The following is a 21,972-nucleotide window of genomic DNA, read 5'->3' as shown; positions in this document are numbered from 1 at the left end:
GATAAATGTTAGTAAGCCCTATGGACATAAGGGTGGTGAAATCAACCTCAGGTGAAATCATCTAAGCTGTGTCAAGTTCTGAAAGGGTAGGCTGAGGGACAGTACTGTTAAAAAATTTGAGCTGATGTGCACAAGAGTTGTGAGGTCAGGACACAAAGTCCACTCCCACAATAATTACTGCATGTCTACTCTATGGATCATAGACCTAAATTGAAAAGCAAAACATTAATGCTTCTAGAAGAATATATATGTGAATACCTTTATGATTTTGGGGTTCACAAAGATTTATAAAACAGTAGAGTAGACATGAATGGGCTTTGAAGATAAAGCAGCAAAACAAAACATGTAGGTTTCTGCTCTCATGGAGTATATATTTTTGTTGGGAGGAAGGGGAAGACAATAAGAAATATTTCAGATCGTGATTAAGTACCAGAGAAAATAAACCTGAATGATGTTACAGTGATCAAGATGACATCTGAACTGTGATCTAACTAATGAGAAGCTGTGAGTCACGACTAGGCAGATGGACAGGAGCAGGCAAACTAACACCAAGAATTACACAAGAAACCACGGAGCATATTTTAAAATCTACAGCTATGCTATGGTTAGAGCAGCAGGACTTGGAATCCAGGCAAGCAGACCATGCACTAGAGCATCAAAACCTAGGTAACTGGAGTCTGAACACATGTACCTGTTAGCAGCTGTAAGAGAAGTTTGATACTGTGTCAAGTAATATTTGCCTGGTGAACTACTCCATACTCCCATTACATATCTGCCAAGAGAGCAATTGGTAGGTGGTATGCATGGTCACTAAAAATAAGGACTTTGGAGCTGAGATAGAAATGTATTTCACTCTTTCCTTTATCTTAAAAGATAACTGTGAGAAGTGATTTATTTCCCTAGGCCTCAATTTCCTTATCTGTAATGATATAATATGCTAAATGTATTGATTATTGTGAGGATTAAATAATAACTGATACAAGTTGGATTATGTTAAGTAATTAACATGAATCCTTTCATTTGATTCCCACATTCGTTATTCTCATTTTATAGATGTTGAAACTGAAGCCCGGGAAGATTAAGTAGTTTTCCCAAACTCACAAAGCTAGCAAGTGGCATAGCTGGAATTTGAACCAAATACTCTTTCATACTATTCAAATCCTTGTTAACCTCGGTAACCTCAGTATTGCCTTTTTACTCTCTCTCTCTCTCTCTCTGTCTGAGTAGGCTCTACACCTAGCATGGAGCCCAATTCAGGGCTTGAACTCATGATCCTGAGATCATGACCTGAGCTGAGATTAAAAGTAGGATGCTTAACTGACTGAGCCACCCAGACACCTCATGTCTTTCCTTTTAGTTTTTCCAGTGATGTTGCATGGTGGGTTTAAGTTGTATTTTCATGGTAACTAACATTTTCACATATTTATTGGTCGTTTGAATATTTTCTTTAGTAAATTATCTGTTAAAATCTCTTGCCCATTGGAAAAAATGTATGGACTCTCTTTTACTGATTTTTTTGAGTATGTATTACAGAATCAAATCTTTTATTAGATATATAAATAGCCAGTATTTGTCTCCTACTCTGTGGCTTTCCTTTTCATGCTGATGATGTCTTTGAATGAACATAAGTTTTTGTTTATTATTATTGTCTTAAATTTATTTATATTGCAAACAGAATATGTGAGCAGGGAAAAGGGGCAGAGGGAGAACCTTAAGCAGGCTCCATGCTCAGGACAGAGCCTAATGTGGGGCTCAATCCCAAGACCCTGGGATCATTACCTGAGCCAAAGTCAAGAGTTGATGTTCAACTCACTGAGCCACCAAGTGCCTCTGGAAATTTTTATTTTAATTTAGTCCAATTTATCTTTTTTTCTTTATAATTAGAGCTTTTATTGTTTTGTAAATCTTTGCGAACCCCGAAATCATAAAGGTATTCACATATATATTCTTCTAGAAGCATTAATGTTTTGCTTTTCAATTTAGGTCTATGATCCATCTGGAATTGATTTTTATGTATGGTGTGAGAAGAGATAAAAATTCAATTTTTCCCATATCAATATCAAATTGATTCACCATTGTTTATTAAAAAGATCCTTTACCCATTGCATTCCAGTGTCACCTTTGTTGTAAATCAGGTGACCACATATATGTGAATTTACTTTTTGATTCTGTTCCACCAGTCTATTTCTCTATCCTTATGCCAACACCACACTAATACTTGCATAATAGGAATTGTTATCTGGTGTTGTAAACTCTCCAGCTTTGTTCTCCTTCAGAGTAGGATTGACTCTTTGTCTCTTTGTATTTCCACATAAATTTTAATTTTTAAAAAACTAATTAATGTATATATTTATGTATGTATCTGAGAGAAAGAGAATGAGTGGGAGAGGAGTGGGGAGGGGGGAGAGGGAGGGAGAGAGAGAGAGAGAGAGAGAAAGAGAGAGAGAGAGAGAAACTTAAGCATGCTCAGTGGGGAGCCCACCACCTTGGGATCATGACCTGAGCTGAAATCAAGAATTTGATGCTCAATCTACTGAGTCACCTAGGTGCCTCTCCATATAAATTTTAGAATAAAGTTGTCCATTCATACTTATACGCTCTCTCTCCCTCTCTCTTTCTATATCTGGTAGAATTTTGACGGAAATTGCATTGAATCTGTAGATCAATTTGGGGAGAACTGACATCTTAACAATATTGAGTCTTGTAATCCTTAAACATTGTACACATCTCTCCATATATTTAGATTTTCTTTAGTTTATCTTAACGTTTATAGTTTTCAGTGTAGAGGTCTTACACATCTTTCATTAGACTTATTTCAACATAGGCTTATTTCTAGGTAATGATGTTTTTTGGGATGTACCAAAAACAGTACCATTAAAAAATTTTGTTACTTGTTTTTTTGCTGGTATATAGAAATACAAATAATTTTTATTTATTTTTCTTGAACTAGACCTTAATAAATTCATTCTAATAGTTTGTAGATTCTCTTGGATTTTCTAACTATACAAGCATGTAATCAGCAAATATTTTTTAATTTCTTCCTTTCTAAATTTTATACTTTTTTTTTAAAGTTTATTTATTATGAGAGAGAGAGAGAGCATGAGCAGTGGAGGGACAGAGAGAGAAGGAGAGAGAGAATTCTAAGCAGGCTCTGAACTGTCAGCACTGGGGCTGACGCGGGGCTTGATCTCATGAACCATGAGATCATTACCTGAACTAAAATCAAGAGTCGGATGCTTAACCAGCTGAGACACTCAGATGCTCCCTAAATTTTATATATTTTGTTTTTTTCTTTCTTTATTGCATTGGTTGCAACCTGTCTTTACAGTTGTTTTATATCCTTGCTAGCCTTGGTATTGTCTCTATTTGTTTTAAAATATAACTGTTGGTAATAAATCCCTTCATTATTTGTTTGCCTTAAATGTATTTCACCTTCACTTTTGAAAGGGATTCTCACTGAATACAGAATTCCATATTAGAAGTTATTTTCTTTAAGAATTTTAAAGATGTGTTACTGTATTCTGGCTCCCATAACTTCTGTTGAGAATTTAACTATCATTCTTACTATATATCCTTTGATGATAATATATCTTTGTCTGATATTAATCAAAGGTAAAATAACAAAACTTTACCATTTTAAAGTACACAGTTCACTGGCATTAAATACATTCACATTATTAAGCAACCATCACCAGGATCCATCTCCAGAACTTTTCATCATCCTGAACTGAAATTCTGTATCCAATTCCCCATTAAACAACTCCCCATTCTCTTTCCTCATAATGCCCTGGCAACCAGATTCTACTTTCCATCTCTATGAATTAGACTACCTTAAGTACCTCAGATAAGTGGATTCACAATATTTTTCCTTTTGCATCTGGTTTATTTCACTTAGTATAAGGTGAAATTCTTTAAAATTCATCCATGTTGTATCATGTATCAGAATTTCCTTCCCCTTTACAGATGAATAACATCCCATTGGATGTACACACCACATTTTGTTTATCCATTCATTCACTTATGGATATTTGGGTTCTTTACACCCTTTGACTATTGTGAATAATGCCAAGAACATGCGTGTATAAATATCTGTTCAAGTCTCTGCTTTCAATTATTTTAGGTTTATATATATATATAAGGAAAGCTGCTAGATCATATGGTAATTGTTCCATTTTTCGAGGCACTGCCATACTGTTTTCCACAGTGACTATAGCTATACCATCTTATATTCATACCTAATAAGGCACAAGGGTTCCAATTTCTATACTTGTCAGCACCTGTTATTTTGTTTTTTGATAACAGCTATTCTAGTTGGTTTGAAATAGTATTTCATTGTGGTTTTCATTTCTATTTTCCTAATGATTATTGAGCATCTTTCTCTCTTTTTTTAAAATGTTTTATTTATTTCTAGGAGAGAGAGAGACAGCGTGAGCAGGGGTCAGAGAGAGAGGGAGACACAGACCGAAATAGGCTCCAGGCTCTGAGCTGGCAGTCAGCACAGAGCCCGACGCGGGGCTCGAATCCACGAACTGCGAGACCATGACCTAAGCGAAAGTCGGACGCTTAACCGACTAAGCCACCCAGGCGCCCTGAGCATCTTTCATGTGCTTATTGGCCATCTGTAGATCTTCTTTAGAAAATATCTATTCTAGTCTTTGCCCAGTTTTTAATTGGATTATTTATTTTTTGTTTTCAAGTTTTAAGGGTTCTTCATACATTCTGGGTATTAATCACTTATCTGACATATTATTTGCAAACATTTTGTCACTGTGGGTTGCCTTTTCTCTGTTAATGGTGTTTTTCAATATACAAAAGTTTTAAATTTTGATGTAGTCCAATTTCTCTCTTTCTTTTATTGTCTGTGCTTTGGCTATCTTATGCAAGAAATCATTGCCAAATCCAATATCATGGAGTTTACCCCCATATTTTCTTTTAAGAATTTTATAGTTCTAGTTCTTACAATCATAGTCATTTTAACATCTTTGTCTGCTAACTGCTAACTAAAAATTCTGGGTCACCTTTGAGTCTGTTCCTATTTTCAATTTTCCATCTTGGCTGGTAGTCATATAGTATTGTCTAATAGCTAGCATGGCTAATAATTTTTATCAAAAGGTTGACATCGTGTATAAAAATTTATAGTCTCCAGATAATATCTTCCTCCAGACGGAAATATGGGGAGGGGGAAGTGTTAATCACTAAGCAGATCAGAGACTGAACTTGAGTGAGACAGCTTTGCAACTCTCAGTTTTTACTTCAATTTGTCCTAATTTATGGGAAATAGTTCTTTAAGAATTTTGCCTTAGATGATGTACTCCCCAAATTATAGTAGCCTCACTTAGTTTCCACAGATCAGGATACCTTACCACATTCCTCCTTGGTTTACTCCTTTTGTTCATGCTTTACTATCCTAGAATAGCTGAATAAACTTCTCTATTGTAACATAGCTATAAATAAAGGATTTGGGTGGGGCCAGAATCAGGCAGTCGGTTCCAGAGCCTACACTCTTAAAACTAAAGTTCCTATAATATACCAGACACTGTGCCAGACATAGACAAAAGTTTTCACAAAGGTTTAGATGCTAACATTTAGGAAGTGGCTGCAATAAATCCATTTTCAAAAAGAGAGAAAAAAATCTATCAAATATCTAACTATTTGGCCTTTACATTTTAGAAAAGAAAATATGAAAAATAAGGGCCCTAGAAAAAACTTCAAAATAGAGCATAATGAGTATGTTTTAGGGGCGCCTAGGTGGCTCAGTCAGTTAAGTTTCCGATTCTTGATTTTGGCTCAGGTCATGATCTCACAGTTCATGAGATTGGATCCTGGGTGGGGCACCGTGCTGACAGTGCTTGGGATTCTCTCTCTTTCTCTCAAGGTAAATAAATATTTTAAAAAATATATATGGGGCATCTGGGTGGCTCAGCTGGTTAAGCATCCAACTTTGGCTCAGGTTATGATCTCACGGTTTCTGGGTTCAAGCTCTGTGTCGGGCTCTGTGCTGACAGATCAGAGCCTGGAGCCTGCTTCAGATTCTGTGTCTTCCTCCCTCTGCCCCTTTCCCCACTCGTGTTTTGTCTCTGTCTCTCTCTCAAAAATAAATATTAAAACATTTTAAAAAATAAAAAATAATAAGTAATAGAAGGCTAACATTATTTAGAAATAGCTCATAGGAAATCAATTTATAAAAGTGTTAAGATCCCTAGCCATCATTTCATTGCCTGTGATCCTACCCTCTACATGCCCGTCACCTCCCAAGTCCTTTCACTGAGTATGCTGGAACTTCTGCTAGCCTATTATCAAACTCTCAGCCTCTTACATTTTCGATCTATTTTCAGAGCATTCTCTCATCTTCTGTGTTCTATCTGAAACCAAGCCCTTCCTTTAAGGACACTTCTTCCCCTATAGTTCTCTTACATAATACCTGTTTATTCGCTAGCATTCCTTCTGACTCCCTAATGCTATTTCTAAGCATTACTTTTAAAAAATTTGCTGCTTTGAAGCTTGTATAATTTGACAATACCACCATCTTTCTCTTCTTACCTCTGTCATTTACTGACCTCATCTTGGTCCCTTTCCATTACTCACCAAAAGCATGAGCACCTGACCCCAAATTTGTAATGCTTGTGAGTCTTAAACATAAACTTGGATAATTCAGCTACTACCTTGGTTCCCAGTTCTTTACTTCCTTTCCAATAAAGAAAGGCCATAATAGACCCTTCCATCATCTGAAATGTTCTATAATCAATAGTCACTAATTCAAACATCTACCTCTAAAAATATTATCTTATCTTCTTTCAGCTTGCTTCTTTAATTACATTTGCTTCATTCCTATCAATTATTTCTCAACCGCATCAGGATGTATAGTACAATGATACTTTTAGTTCAAGACTTTAGCTTTTTCCCTCATTACTTCCTTTTGCGTTCAATGTGTGATCTATCATCGCCAAAATATTACCAATATCCTTTGCTCTTGAAATATGATTATTGTTGTGCCTTTCTAGAAAAACCTTGATCCTGTACCAACCCTATTGTCTCATATTTTGATTCACTTAACTGAGCAATAGAATACTACCATTGAAAGATACCCTAGAGTAACCTGGTATTACTATAAATTCATAACCAACAGCCTCTAGTGGGCCTTTAAAATGTACCAAACCCAACATATACACTCTGTCAGCTCATTTTCCCCAACGACTATTCCAGACCTTTTCCACTCTTCTCAAACCATAGATCCTCCACATATTCCCCTTCATTCTTGGTAGATAACCTTACCTCCAATTTCCATACACAAACCTAGCTTCCTCTCGTCTTAAAGGAAGTGTTGTTCCTCCTAGCTAAGGCAGTCAGAGCATGTGTATTTTATTATATTCCTTCCTATATTCTCAAGAATTTTATACTATCAACGATACTTCTCTGCCTGTACCAACTATCTCTCCCCTCGTACTTCCTTTTAACCAGATCCTTCGCAATAACTTTTAAATGAGTTCATCTTAATAAAAGTTTCCCAGAAACCCATCTGCCCGTTTAGTTGCTTCCCATCTCTCTGTCCCTTTACCAATAAACTTTTTGGAGAGTTGGCAGTTCTCAGTCTTTTTTTCTCCATGAAATATTTACCCCTCATTGTCCTCTAGTTGAAGATTCTACTTCTTTCACTCCCCCCTCAAAAAAAAAAAAAGGTCTAGCAAGGATCATAAGTAATCTCCAAGTGATCATATGACATGAAACATACTTCTTTCGGTTCTTATTAAACCACTCACTCTCTCAGACTCCTTCTCTGTCTCCTTTACAGGATCATCCTTCTCAATTGTTAAAAGATAGAAGTTTCTATCTCTCAGTCCTCCACTAGTTCACTGGTTGAGTGCCCTAATAATCCCCACTGGCTTTAGGATAAAGGCAAAAATATTAACATCATTGTCTTCGTTCAGATTACCACAACAAAGTACCACAGACTGGATGGCGTATAAATAACAGAAATTTAGTCCTCACAATTCTGGAGGTTGTTCATCCAAAATCAGCAAGAAGGGTGGAAAGTCTTCTTCCGGGTTACAGTCTGCCAACTTCTGTTGTATCCTCACATGGCAAAACAAGAGGCAGAGAGCTCCCTGGGCTTGCTTTGATAAGGGTATTAATCCCTTTATAAGGAATCTACTCTCATGGAACGTCCAAAGGTCCCACCTCATAATACTATCACACTGAGGGTTAAGATTTCAATATATGGGGGCACCTGGGTGGCTCAGTCAGTTAAGCGTCCAATTCTTGATTTTAGCCCAGGTCATGATCTCACGGCTCTAAGGTCAAGCCCCACATAGGGCTCTGTGCTGACAGCAAGGAACCTGCTTGGGATTCTCACTCTCCCTCTTTTCCTGTCCCTCCCCTGCTCATATGTGCTCTCTCTCCAAAAATAAATAACCTTTAAAAAAAAGTTTCAATATATGAATTTGGGGAGGGACACATTCAGTCCATTGCAATGACCTATAGGATTCTGCACAATGTGGTCCCTGGCTCCCTCTCTAGCCTAATTAATTCATACCATTCCCCATCTATTTTTTCCCCTACTCTTAGCCACTCTGGTGTTCTTTCAGTTCCCTGAAATTGCTAGGTTCCTTCTGTGGGGCCTTAACACTTGCTTTTCTCTCTAATTTGAAACACTCTCTACCACCAATCTCCCTTTCATTTGGTTAACCCCTTTTCAACCCTCAGCTCAAGGAACATTCCTTAGAGAAATATTTATGATATCACCTCTGCCCCTAGCTAAGTCAGGCCCAGTTATTATATGCTCTTGCAGAATCCTGATCATTTTCTTCAGAACATTTGTCTGTTTCTAATTATGTATCCATTAGAGTGATTGTTTAATGTGTTAGCCTCATTAGGCTATAGACTCCAGAATAGTGTCCCATGGGTTTTTGAGACTCTGCTCACTTTATTTTTCAATCTCTTTAACCCATTCTGTTCCTCAGATCAGATAATTTCTATTTATCTATCAGGTTCACTGATTCTTTCCTCATTCATCTCCATCCTGCTGTTGAGTCTATCCAGCGAATTTTTATTTCAGATGCTGTATTTTTTAACTTGAAATTTTTTACTTCTTTAGTTTCTATTTTTCTGCTGTTAATGTGTATCTTCCCATTCATTACAATTATACTTTACCACATCAAACAGTTATAATAGCTGCTTTAATCTCTGTCTGATAATTCTGATATCTATGTTACTTTGGATTGGCATCTATTGATCTTCTTTTCTCATAAGACATTCATTTCCTAGTTCTTCATATGTCAAGTATTTTTGGAGTATATCCTAGACATTTTGCTGTATAGACTCGGGGTCCTGTTAAAACCCTCTGAAAAATATTTGAACTTGTTTGTCTCAGTAGGCAATCAACCTGTTTAGGTGCAGATCATAAACTCTCTCTTACTTTCTGTGGGCACTGGTTCCAATCTCAGTTGTTTTCAAAGCCTTTGCTATGTTGTCTTTGGTCCATTTCAGCATGAGCCACTCAGGGGTTAGTCTGTGACTTGGGCAGTGTTTTTTTCCCCCATATTTATTTTAAATAAAAATGTTTTATCTTACTTTAGTGCTTAAAGCCCTTGCTACACTGCTTTAGGCCTGTCTCCTGTGTGCAGAGCTGTGGGTGACCCAAGGCATTTGTTGGGTTCATATACAGAACTAAGGAACCTCATTCTCCGGCTTTTTCCTCTCCTAAATCTGTACCCCACTATATCTCTCAAAGTCTCTTTTTCTGGTTTCTCTGGTCAGAAGATGAGGTTTTTTTCCCTCTCAGTTTTAGCTGCCCATACTGTCATAAACAGGGCCTGCCCTTGGGGAAAAGCCACAAAAGGAAAACAACAATAACAAGGATTCCTCACATTCTCTTTAAATGATAGAGTCCATTTTCCCAGATCTTCAGGCTATAAAAATAGGTTTCCTATTGTAGTTTTAGCCTCTTGTGCTGTCCTTGCGTGGTTTTATGACTGGAGCCTGTCTTCAGCTCAAAGCTGCAAGAGCAAGAGCAATTCACCCTGTGGTTCTGACTCTCCTTTATAACCCACCTGCTTTTGTTTACTTTTCGATCCTCAGGTAGTTGGTCTTCACCTTTTGTCCAGAGTTTTTTACTGTGAGCAGTGAAAAAAGAGGTTGCAGTAGATGGAACTGGAAGGCTGTGTGCTCCACAAGAGGGATAATATCTGGTTTTACCCTTGATCTACATAGTGCCTACCACATGGCAGGCTCTCAATACATACGTGTGGCATAAACACTGAGTGAACTGAGAATGTGAAAATGCCAGACACTCAAAGTGGCAACAAAACCAAAAACATTTCTGCATGTTAACAAAAAAAGGCCTCTTTTGTAGAAGAGGAAGATGTCCAACACCAAGAACAGGCTTTACAAATACATTATGAAAAAGGAAGCAAATTATAGAATGACTAAGATCCCTAATGATTTTGCTGCAAAGACAGGCAAGAAATCAACAGGACAACTTCATAAAAGGTTCTGTTCCTATAGAAAAAGACTAGAGGGGAAGTTTTGATGAACTAGGTAGGACCCTGGCCAGGATAGATTGTTTGATACAAAAATGGAGGGAGGTAAAGAAGAAAATCCAGATACTTGAGTAATGTAGGCATCAGAAGCAGGCTAGGCAGGGTGTATGAGCCTTAGCTTTCTCCCTATTGCCCCTTCTCTCTTTTTTAATACTATGCCTATCTGCTTTTCTCTTTGCTCTAGATGTCTCCTTCTATTTTCCTTTGGACTTCTTGCTTCCCCTGGAGACCTCTTTCTCTATTAATCACATTTTCAAATGTCTATTTCCTTAATACAAATTTTATAATTTAAAATATAGATTAAATCACAAAATTTATCTTTCTCTTAATAACATTCTTAGGAGTCAATTTCCTGACAGAAAAAATCTTGTCAACTGCTCTGTGCAATTATTTAAAATAAATTTGATATAAGCAAAAGCCTACCTGTATAAATCAGAAGCAATTGTGGTAATCCAGGTGTCTAAGGATTACAGTGACTATATTCTGTTAGGAGTCCTCTCATTGTACATCTGGATAGCTGGCATAATGGAAAGAATGAGGGCTTTGTAATCAGAAATACACTAGTTGTCCAATCTTGGGAAATTATAGTATCTTGTCATTTTTTAATGAGCACAGTACTATCTACTTTTCTTACTTTGTGCTTACAGTTAGAGAAAGCAGAATAAAATTTGAGACAAGCCAGCCAAATTTGATTTCACTAGACATCAGGGCATGTTTTTTGTATACTCATAAAAAGATGACTTCATAGTGGTTTATAATTTAGTATCTTATATTTATGGATCACCTCAGTTTCTTTTTAAAATTTTAGGCTATATTTATTTCAATAAGCTTCTTAAAAATCTCATTTGGAATAAGACAGAAATAAGTAAATACATGCTACATATCTTGCTATTATGGGGATAAAGTAAGATACTTGTACAGTTCATAGCAAAAGCTATGGTAATCAATTAATACTTTTTATCATAAATAGTAACTGCTGTCATATTACTAAACTTTGCTTTTCAAGTGGTAGAAAATTTGGGGTGCCTAGGTTGTTCAGTTGGTTAAGTTCTGACTCTTGATCTTGGCTCAGGTTGTGATCTCACAGTTTATGAGTTCAAGCCCCGCACTGGGTTCTGCACTGATAGTGCAGAGCCTGCTTGGGATTCCTTCTCTCCTTCTCTTTCTGCCCCTTCCCACTCACTTGCTCTTTCTCTTTCTGTCTCAAAGTAAATAAATAAGCTGAAAAAACACACAAATTAAAAAAAATAAAGTGGAAAATTTTGATGGATTTAGAGATTCTAGTTTTATTAGAATGTTTGACTGCAGATATTAATAACGGACACAGTGTGGTATTATAGAATTGGGAATTCTAAGCTTTCTGCTTTTAATCTGCCACATGGCATGGAGTAAATTTCTTGTCATTTTACCTACCCGTACCTCAATTTTTAAAAAATGTTTTACTTATTTTTGAAAGAGAGAGAGAGAAACAGTGTGAGCAGGGGAGGGTCAGAGAAGGGAGACGCAAAATCTGAAGCAGGCTCCAGGCTCTGAGCTAGCTGCCAGCACAGAGCCCGATGTGGGGCTTGAACCCACAAACTGTGAGATCATGACCTGAGCCGAAGTCAGACATCTAACCATCCAGGCACTGCCGCCCCATACCTCAATTTCAAATTTATAAAATGAGGTAGAGAGGAACGATGTTAGATGACCTAACGTCTTTATCAGTTTTCTTTCTTGCTTCTTTCTATTCTCTTATGGAGCTACTAAGAAAAATGTGCAAGGATACCAACACATCTTGCTTGGGAATTACACATCTTATATAAATATCATGTAGGTATGTGTGTGTATCACATAACAGAAATTACTTGTCTTTCTCTGGTGTGTGCTCTTGTTACTATACATCGTACTTTGGGTTTATTCATTTTGAAGCAATGCTGTGCAATGGCGACATCTAGTGACTCCAATACCATTCAATAAAATTTATGGCCAATTCTTAGTTTTCTAAATATGGATAACTCACTTGGTGGTTTAGCTAAATACTTTCAAATCATTTCTCATATCTCTCCACTACAGATTTAAGAAATAACAATTAAGTTTGATAGTAGCATTAACAATTGGTTACATAATAACTGAAATTTCTTTCAAAATCATAATATTTGCAAAGTTAAGTATAAACTATTCTAAGTAAGACTGCAACTTTTTTCCTTCCATTGAAAGCAGAGCTGGGATCTGAATTCATGTGTGATTCAATATGTAGTTGATGCTCTGACCCACTATGCATTACTGACACATAATAGTCATTTAATGTATATTTATGACATGAATGTTAGGTAAAGCATATGCATCAATGATCTGTTTATATGCTTTAGGATCTTTGAAACTACTGTTGTCTTTCATACAAAGAAGTCTTTTTGGGTGTACATCAAAGATCATTAAGTAAAAACTAGAGTATAAACTTTTTGAACAGATGAATTTGAAAACTATATCCACAAGGAGAATATTCTTTATACAGAGCACTCAAATGAGATCAGGGTTTTTAAGATAATGACTAGCTGGCATATTATTTAATCAGGACAATAAAAATCTGGGCTAAACTATTACTCCAATTCAAACGACTTTGCCACTGTTAAAATTCCTATAAGAGTTAGTGTTCTCATTAATCAGAAGTTATCTTGAATTTTTATTCTTTTCAGGTGCCTAGATCTTGTTTCCACAATAAAATAGTAAGATATTCCAGGGTTCAGAGGATGATTTATATCTTTGACTTTTTGTTAGTCTAACCATGATGGTTTTTCTCCCCAAATAATGAAGTTACCAACAACTTACCCAGAATCCATGGTTTTCCACAAAATGGCATCAAACCATCATGGCTTTCGCTCTAGTTCTCTTGACCCTACATTTCAGTCATATTAAACTGTTAATTGTTTTCCCATGCATTTTTTTATTTCTTTGCTTGGAATACTTTCCCACTGCATGTCTTCTTTGTAAATGATATCTATTGCTTAAAGGTCATTCCAATAGAACTTCCTGCAAGGTACAACACAAAACTAGAAGTCTTCTTCCCTTTCTGAATTCTCACATCACTTTGTCACTTGTTCTGCCTTCATTCTATCTCTCTGGTTGTCCTTTCTGTGTCTCTGGTCTTCTTTTCTTCTATCCACGCTTTGAAAGTTGGGGTTCCTCGGCCTTCTTCCCTATGTCCTCTTCTCACTCTATATACATTTCTTAAGGAGCTTATTTTACTCTCATGGCTCGAATTATGACCAATATGCTGATGAGTCTGGCATAGAGAAGCTCTGTTGAGATTCTAAGAAGTGTACTTAACTACTTATTGGATATCTCTACTTCATTGTCTTTATAAGCATCTTATTAAGCTCACTATAGGTACAACTGAACCAAAGAGCTTCCCCCAGTAAATCTATTCCTTCTTCAGAGAATTTCCTATCTCAGAGAATGAAGCCATCATCTACCTACTTGCTGAAATTAGAAACTTCAGTCATTCCTTCTCTTTTCCTGCTGACACCCAGTGAGTTACTAAATCATGTTAATAATAAGCTCCTAAATAATTGAAAATTTTGTCCAGCCTCTCTCAGTATAAATTGCCACTGTGCCAGTCCAGGCCACAAGCACCTTTTCACATAGACTCTGTAATGATCTTCCAACTGTCCTCCCACATCCAGTCTTGGTCCTCACCTTATAATCTCCACAATGCAGCATAAAGTAAAATGTGGCATGATTACGGCAACTTCTTGCCTAATATTCCTCAATGGCTTCCCATAGGAGAAAACAGTCCAAGCTTCTTAAACTCATCTTACAGAGCTTGTCCCTGCCTATCTCCTCATTTTTTAAAACTTCAGCCATACTATTTTAGTTCTTTAAACGTGCCAAGCCTCATACGTCTGAGACTATACATTCTGAATGCTGTCTTCCAATCATAGACCACTATTTTTTTTCACAACTCACTATCAGTGTAGAAGTCCTTCCTTTTAGAAGTTCCCTTTAGGATGCATCCTTATCATAGCATCCATCCCTTATCACAGCATGTATCCCACAATTATAATTACTTGTTTAACTATTATCATTCTTTTATTTAACAAATATTCAGCAAGAGCCCACCATATAACTGGTACTTTATTCATTCTCCTTTGTATATAGAATTTAGTTGATACAGGGTATTGTGGAAGCACAAATAGTATGTTGGAAAGGGCCCAAGAAATGCTACTTAGTGACTTCCATTTCCATCCATTTCCCTACTGGATTAAATCAGTGTTGATTTTGTAATCATTTCTGAGTTCTCTAAATTACCTAACACAGTAGACGGTAGGTAATTATCTAATTTGGCTAACTGCTGAATTTTAAACACATACAAAACGTTTTTAAATTGTAAAAAGCCTCTAGCCAGCCATTACTTTCTACCTAGCAGAGTTTTTCTTTGATACTACTTTGGATGTAATAGAGTGTAAAAAGCAAAGAAACAAACCACCACAGTAAAAAAAAAAACAACCCAAAAACAAACAAAACAACAACAACAACAACAAACCATGAGGCTTATTGTCAGAATACTGTGGTTAATAATTCTGCCACTTACTAGGTATATGGCCTTGGCCAAGACCCTTAACCTCTCTGAGCTTCAGTTTTCTCATCTGGGAAAGGTAGTTATAAAATCAAACGAGATATGAGAATATGTAAAAGGCTACCCCAATGCTGTGTTTTATTATTATTATTATTATTATTATTATTATTATTATTATTATTAGAGTGAATACAGACAGGTTTCCCTACTACTGGTCATCTCAGCTCTACAGACAGCAGGATTTCCAAATTTTATCCTTCATCTTTACCATTTAAGAGGTAGGCTTTTGCAATTTAATAAACACATATTGATGGAAGTGGTTAAAAAAAAAAAAAAACCTCACAAAGAAAACAGCCAAAAAAATTAAATATTAAAGGGACAAGAGAGACAAATGCAGCAGCCTACCTAGAATCTGGAAATATGGATCAAAAAATAAATCAGGTCACAATTAAAAAAAAATTTTTTTATGTCAACTGGAAGGGTAGGTGGCATAAAAGTTAATGCTGTGAGCTATTTTTCAGTAAAATGGTAACCTGAGTGGGCAGTCAGGATATCTGGGTTCAAGATCTCACTTAGCCACTAACTTACCACAAATACCCAGGTAAGCCAACCCTTATGGTCTATGGCTCCTTGACCTGTGGCTCCTATGATCTTCCTGTGCCCTATCTCAGCTACCCACTTACAAGGCTACAAATCTCAAATGGGCACTTGATCCTGTCCAGCTATGCTAGTATGCTTCTCTAGTATTGCTTTAGACTGAATATTTGTGCCCCCTCACAATTCATCTGTTCAAATCCTATATCCCAATGTAATGGCATTAGGAGGTGGGGGGGTGGTCTTTGGTAGATGATTAGGTCATGAGGACAGAACCCTCAGGAATGGGATTAGTGCTCTTAATAAGAGTTCTTTAGAGCTCTCTAATCCCTTTTCACTTTCTATGAACCAGGAATAGGGCTCTCACCAGACATTGAATCTGCCAGTACCTTGATCTCGGACTGCCCAGCTTCTAGAACTATGAGAAATAAAATTGTTTATATAAGCCACCTAGTCTATGCTATTTTGTTATAGCAGACTAAGACAAGGATGACTTCCTTCCATTCTCTAAAATGACTATTTTATGCCTTCTCTTCCTACCCAAACATTCTTCCTTCTCTCTCCTTACTGATCTTGCCTCAGACTTTCTACTTTATTGAGAAAAAGAGAATCAGTATCAGGCAGAAACTCTTTCCTGAGATCAGTAGATCTATTAATCTATCTGCATTTCTACCTATACTCACTGCCTTTCTTCCTATTATTATAAATTTTATGTTCATGTTCCTGAGCCAACACTTCTACATATTCCCTGGATCCCATTCCTTCTTATTTTCTCAAAGACTTCACTCATAAAATATACACATTCTCTCTTATACTATATATTTTCTTCTTCTCTACTGGATAATTCCCATTAGCTTAGAAACGTACTTAAGTGTCCCTATCTTTGAGAATTCTACTTTGACTCCACATATCCCTCTATTATCTACATTTCTCAGCTCTTCTTCCTCAAGTATCTTGAGATGTCTATAGTGCTATATCTATTTCTTCACATTACATTTTCTCTTCATTGTGCTTGTCAAGGCACATAACTACTACATGTTGCCAAAATCCAATGATCAGATCTCTACTTATTTGACTTTTCAGCATGTTACAATAGCACTGGCCATGCTTTGTTGTCTTGGCTTTTAAGTCACTGCACTCTGGATTTTCTTCCTACTTCAGTGGCAACCCCTTATCCGTCTCCTTTGCTTGCTTCTTTTCTGTTTTACCTCTAATCATTGCAATCCTCTCTATGAATACACTTTACACAGGTAGTTTCTTCTACATGCTGATGATTCTCAATTTTGTATCTTTGGTTTCTTACACAGAACTCAAGACTCCAGATTTACTTTAGATTTCTAATAAGCATAGATCAAACTTTAGGTAAACAAAATAAAAACAACCCCTTCCCAACACACATAGACACACACACACACACACACACACACACACACACACACACACACACATTTTCTTCTTTAGTCTTTTTCACTTGGTAAATGGCACAACCATCCACTCAAATTCAAGACAAAAACCTAGAAGATTCTTTTTTTCTCATCCCTACATTCATAAAATCACCAAATCTGTAGGTTCTGCCTCAAATATATCTCATATCCATCCACTTCTATACTTTAGCCCAAACTATTGTCATTTCTTCCTGGATCACAATCGTCTTCTGCTACTAATCTTGTCCCCCAACTTTATGATCCTTTAACCACATAACAGGCAGAACACATCTTTTTTCAATGTAAATCAGATTATATTACTCCCTTCCAGAAGAACTTTCGTTGGTTTATCATCACGCTTTAAATGAATTCCAAACTTATTCCAAGGGCATATCCCCATGACCTATTCAAAGCCCTGTATGATTTGGCCCCTATCTATCTCTTCAAGGTCATGTTTTACCACTTAACCCACACTGAAGCTAGAGCAGTCTTTATGGTGTTCCTTGAAAGAGTCAAGCTTTTTCCTACTGTAGGATTTTTGCAATTGGAATTCCGTTTAACTTCAATGCTCTCTTCCTACTATTTTTGTGATTGCCTTTTTTAGATCACTGAGGTCTCAGCAAAAATGTCAGGTCTTCAGAGAGCCCTTCCTTAACCAATCAATCTAAGGCAACCTCTTCCTCAGTGTCTTTCACTTCCTACTGTGTTTGCTTCTTCACTACACTTAACATTATCCAAAATTTCCTCATTCACATCTTCTTGCTTTTCTCCCTCAATCTTAAGTTCCATGAGAATAGGAATCTAGCCAGTCTTTCTTACCATTGTATTCGGAATAACTGGCAAAACAGTAGATTCCCTAGAGATATTTAATGAATGCCTGTTTGTGAGTGAGTCACTCCATCTGATCTCTCACATTTATAAACTTGCTAATGTTAGACTTAGCTCTGGGTCCAAGGAAAACAAAAGCGAGTAAGGCATGGCTCCTTGAGGATCTCATCCATTCATCTCTTCAACAAATATTTACTGAATGTATATTATACTAAGCTCCAGGTACTATTAAATCTGTTTAGTGAAAATGTGAAAATAATGTACAACATGAGATGTAGCATAACATAAACATGGTACTTTATATAGTACTATTATTGCACTTGCCTTTTTCCTTTTGTCAGGTAATGGGCAGGCGTTCATGACAAAGAGACAGCCAACTGATAAAAACAGCTACTATAAATTTTGTATTCACAGAAGGCAATAAATATGAATGCCCTCTTCATAAGCACATAGTGACTGAACTGTTTGTGGTCATGAATTCTTTAGCTGGGTATAGTAACAAGTGTTAATTTTCCACACTGCTCTTGGACTTGCTCTTGTAAAATAAAATTACAATTTTATTTATGCGTATGAAAAATTAGGGACTACCCAGGTCAATTGCTCCTGTCTCTTCAATTTTTCATAGGCTCTAGGACACATACAGAGGGGTGTCATGGACCTGGTTTGGGCCTGCAGAGCTCTTAGAACTCCTGAGTGATGTACTGGACACATGGTACCCGTCGTACAATTGTTCTTAGTCTCTTCAAGACCATTGAAAGGGCTTGGCCACTGTGATAAAACCCACAGAAAGATTCTGGAGAGTGGGGGAACCGAGACGTGGGTAGGTTAGGGAGGAGCGCCTTCCCAGGATAAGCAACCAATCCTGGAACACATCTCCAGTCATAGGAGCACGTTAAAGTTCATTTGCACATATTCACCCTTTGGACAACAGTCTGCCCTTACTTAATAAAATTAATTCCGCAGTCAGTCTTGACTGACAGATCTCTTTTTTCTTACTTGCGAGTTACCTGTAAAATGAGAGAAGCAGAAGAGGAAGGGAGAGAATAAAAAAGCGATGCGGGATGAGAGGGTAAAGAAACGAGTCAGGGGGAGGAGAGGAAATGGTCTGTGGCTGTTTCCCCAGCTTCTGACAAAGGAGCCCACGTCTGCTCCTTCTGAACGCGAGGAAAGGAGCTCCCCGGGCCTACAGGAAGGGAAGGACCGCGCGGGACGAGGGGCCAGTGCCCAAGGCCTGGGAAGGAAGAGAGTTCAGAAAAATAGACCGTACCTACAATTCCTTCAGCATCCCTCGCTACCCTGGGAGCGGCCCTGGCGCCCAGCAACCGCCGCGTACACCGCGCGCCGCTCTGGGGAAAAAGCCGCCAGGACCCGACCTCCGCGCGGGCTGCTGGGGCCAGGCTAATGGCCGCGAGCTCCGCCGAGGGCGGCGGGGCGGGGGCGGGGCGGGGGCGGGGCGGGGCTGGCAGCGGCGGGGCGGGGCTAGTGGCGGCAGCGCATTTAAGTGGCCTGCTGGCTGCTCCGGCCTGCGGAGCTACCGGGTTGGGAGATCCCCAGGACCACGTGTTGTGCCTTCAGTCTATTCGACCCTTTCGTTTCCACGTCTCTTGTGAATACTGACTTATTGCGTTGTCAAAGTCCAGGGACAGAGTTGACACCACAGGGCTCTTTAGCCAAAAAGCAGCGCCAGGGGCTGCACATGCCAGAAATGACTTGTGCAAAACTCACATCAGTGTCCCCTTAAGTCAACTTAAATATAGTACTATTGTAAAAGAGAATAGTCTCTGGGGTTAAGACTGGGCTCAACTGTCAGCACTGTCACTTTATAGCTACGGAACTACAGGCAAATACATAGCCTCCCTGAGCTTCAGTTTTCTCTTCTTGGAAAGGATGCTTGGTGGTGGTGTGAGAATAAATCAGTTGATTACATGAAGAGTGCCTGGAACAGGGCTCGGTACAAATAAACACTCAAAGGTCCTGTTATCAGTATAAAGTCTTTGTGGTTTTTTTCCACATGAGATCTTATGCGGAGACCTTCATATGAAACAAATGAAAGCAGTTGAGGGTGGAGCCCCAGAAGCTTTGGGTTCTTAGTTCTGAGGCTCCTCTAATGGAATCCCCAAGCTTCCTAAACGATAGACGAAAGACAACTCTTATTTCTCCAATAAGAATCACAAACTTCTTAGTTTGTCTTAGAGACAAACTGCCCTTTTCAAACTTTGCTCCCAAACAACTTCTATCCCTGCACACACTGTATCCTTTTCTGCCTATGCATTTTTTTCTCAAGTTATTCTATCAGGACTCTTTTCTTTCTCCTTTTCTTATTTTTCAGGATATGACTTAAATTACAACCTTCTTGGGTGACCAGATAAAAAAATTCTTCTTCAAATTTAGCATGGTGTAGAACATCTCAATAAAGATTCAAAGTTATTTTCTCCCTTGTTTCAGGAGAGTACATAAGGTTTTTGTGATTATAGGGTTAGGGAAATGCTTTGTTCTCGTAGTAGGGAAGGGGAAAGCAGGATACTGGTGGCAGCACAAATGGTAGAGCTGGGGAGGAAGGCTTTTGAGAGGTCTCTGAACAGGGCATGCTCTGTGCTCCAGATGCAATGAACTACTGGAGAGTTTAGTGCTTTCGGGTCCATCTAAGGAGGATGGAAGACACATAAATAAGTTCTGTTCTCATCAGAAGGGTCAAGCCAGATTTAATTTGGGTTAGTTGACTAAAACCTAAAAAGTATTATTTGCTCCTAAAATGGCATGAAGCAATTCCTACCTACAACAAAGAACTACATAAATTATTCATATAGAAATACAACATTCTGAAACATTTAAAAAATAATGTCCTTCATTTATTTGAAGCTAACATGAAAATTTAATAATGGTTTTAAAAAGATCTAAAAAACATTGATATATTTTCTCATAAAAACTTAATAGAAACTTAAAAAAAAAAAGTCAGTTATATTTGCAACCATGCCATTGAAAGCAGAACACTTTTAGCCACATGGATGGACCTTGAGGGTGTTATGCTGAGCGAAATAAGTCAGGCAGAGAAGGACAAATATCATATGTTTGCATGTATAGGAGGATTAGGAGGAACTTAACGGAGGAACAAGGGGGAGAAGAAGGGAGGAAATGGTGGGGGAAAGGGAGAGAGGCAAACCATGAGAGACTCTTGAATGCTGACAAAAACTGAGGACTGATGGATGTGGGGGGGAGGGGGAATGGGCATGGAGGAGGGCACTTGTGGGGATGAGCACTGGGTGTTATGTGGAAACTAATTTGACAATAAACTATTTATTAAAAAAAAAGACATTATAGAAAAGAATATGGACTACTTTGATGCATGTCCCTTGCACATTTGAAAAGAATATGTATTTTGTTATTTTCAGCTAGGTTCAAATTCTATAAATGTCAATTAGTTCAAGTTGGTTGATAATGCTAATAGTGGTTGCTAATTCTATCAACTACTGAATTAAAATCATTGAAATTATGTTAAAATTGAAAAAAAAGAAAGCAGAACACTTTTGAGGAACAAGGATAACCTTATTAATGACAGCATTTTTCACTAAATTTGATATGATAAAAATAGCTTAAAAATACCTTCTGTATAAATACCTTCTGTACTTTGGGAAGCAATAAAAAGAAAAGGGGTCAAGTAATTAAAATAGAAATGTGGTCAATGATCTATTTTGTATGATTTAATTGCCAATTTTCTTTTCCACTCCTATCTGTCACAAATTCTTTTTATCAACCGTAAGTGCCAATTGTTTACTATATTCCAGGCTTTAATATTTAAAACTTTTCTAATATGGTTGTCCTTTATCTAGTTGTTTGCTTCTTCACCTTACTCTCTAATATTAATCCATCAATTCAAATTGAAGGTCCAATTCAAGTTTTTCCTCCTTTAAGAAATTTTCCTCACTGAGAACACTTTTGAATCATTCATTTGCTTTACAGCTGTTTGTACATGTCTTATTTCCTTGTAAGATTCTTGAAGGCAAGTATCACGTGTTATTCATATTTGTATTTTCTACCA

The 21,972-nt window shown here is 37.5% G+C and overlaps 1 protein-coding gene across 10 annotated transcripts in view; it reads right to left on the bottom strand.

Moving 5' to 3' along the window:
- The window catches only part of SLC9B1 (solute carrier family 9 member B1), a 72,232-nt gene extending 52,935 nt beyond the window's left edge, over positions 1 to 19,297 (bottom strand). For 3 of the 10 annotated variants that reach the window (XM_039220805.1, XM_039220806.1, XM_039220808.1), the window contains exons 1-2: positions 19,204 to 19,297; positions 10,959 to 11,052 (exon numbers count right to left, since the gene is read on the bottom strand). The gene's annotated coding sequence lies outside the window, so the exon portion shown is untranslated. Of the gene's footprint in view, positions 1 to 9,863; positions 9,993 to 10,046; positions 10,110 to 10,958; positions 11,053 to 19,203 lie in introns of all 10 variants that reach the window. The other 7 variants (XM_039220811.1, XM_039220812.1, XM_039220813.1 and 4 more) reach the window with 4 other exon arrangements.
- Positions 19,298 to 21,972: the final 2,675 nt, after the last annotated feature.

The sequence above is a fragment of the Hyaena hyaena genome, unplaced genomic scaffold, assembly GCF_003009895.1.
Source record: "Hyaena hyaena isolate Hyena2069 unplaced genomic scaffold, ASM300989v1 scaffold_914, whole genome shotgun sequence".
NCBI lineage: Eukaryota > Metazoa > Chordata > Mammalia > Carnivora > Hyaenidae > Hyaena > Hyaena hyaena.
Note: the sequence above shows the minus strand (reverse complement) of the source record. Positions and strands in the feature narration are given on the sequence as shown.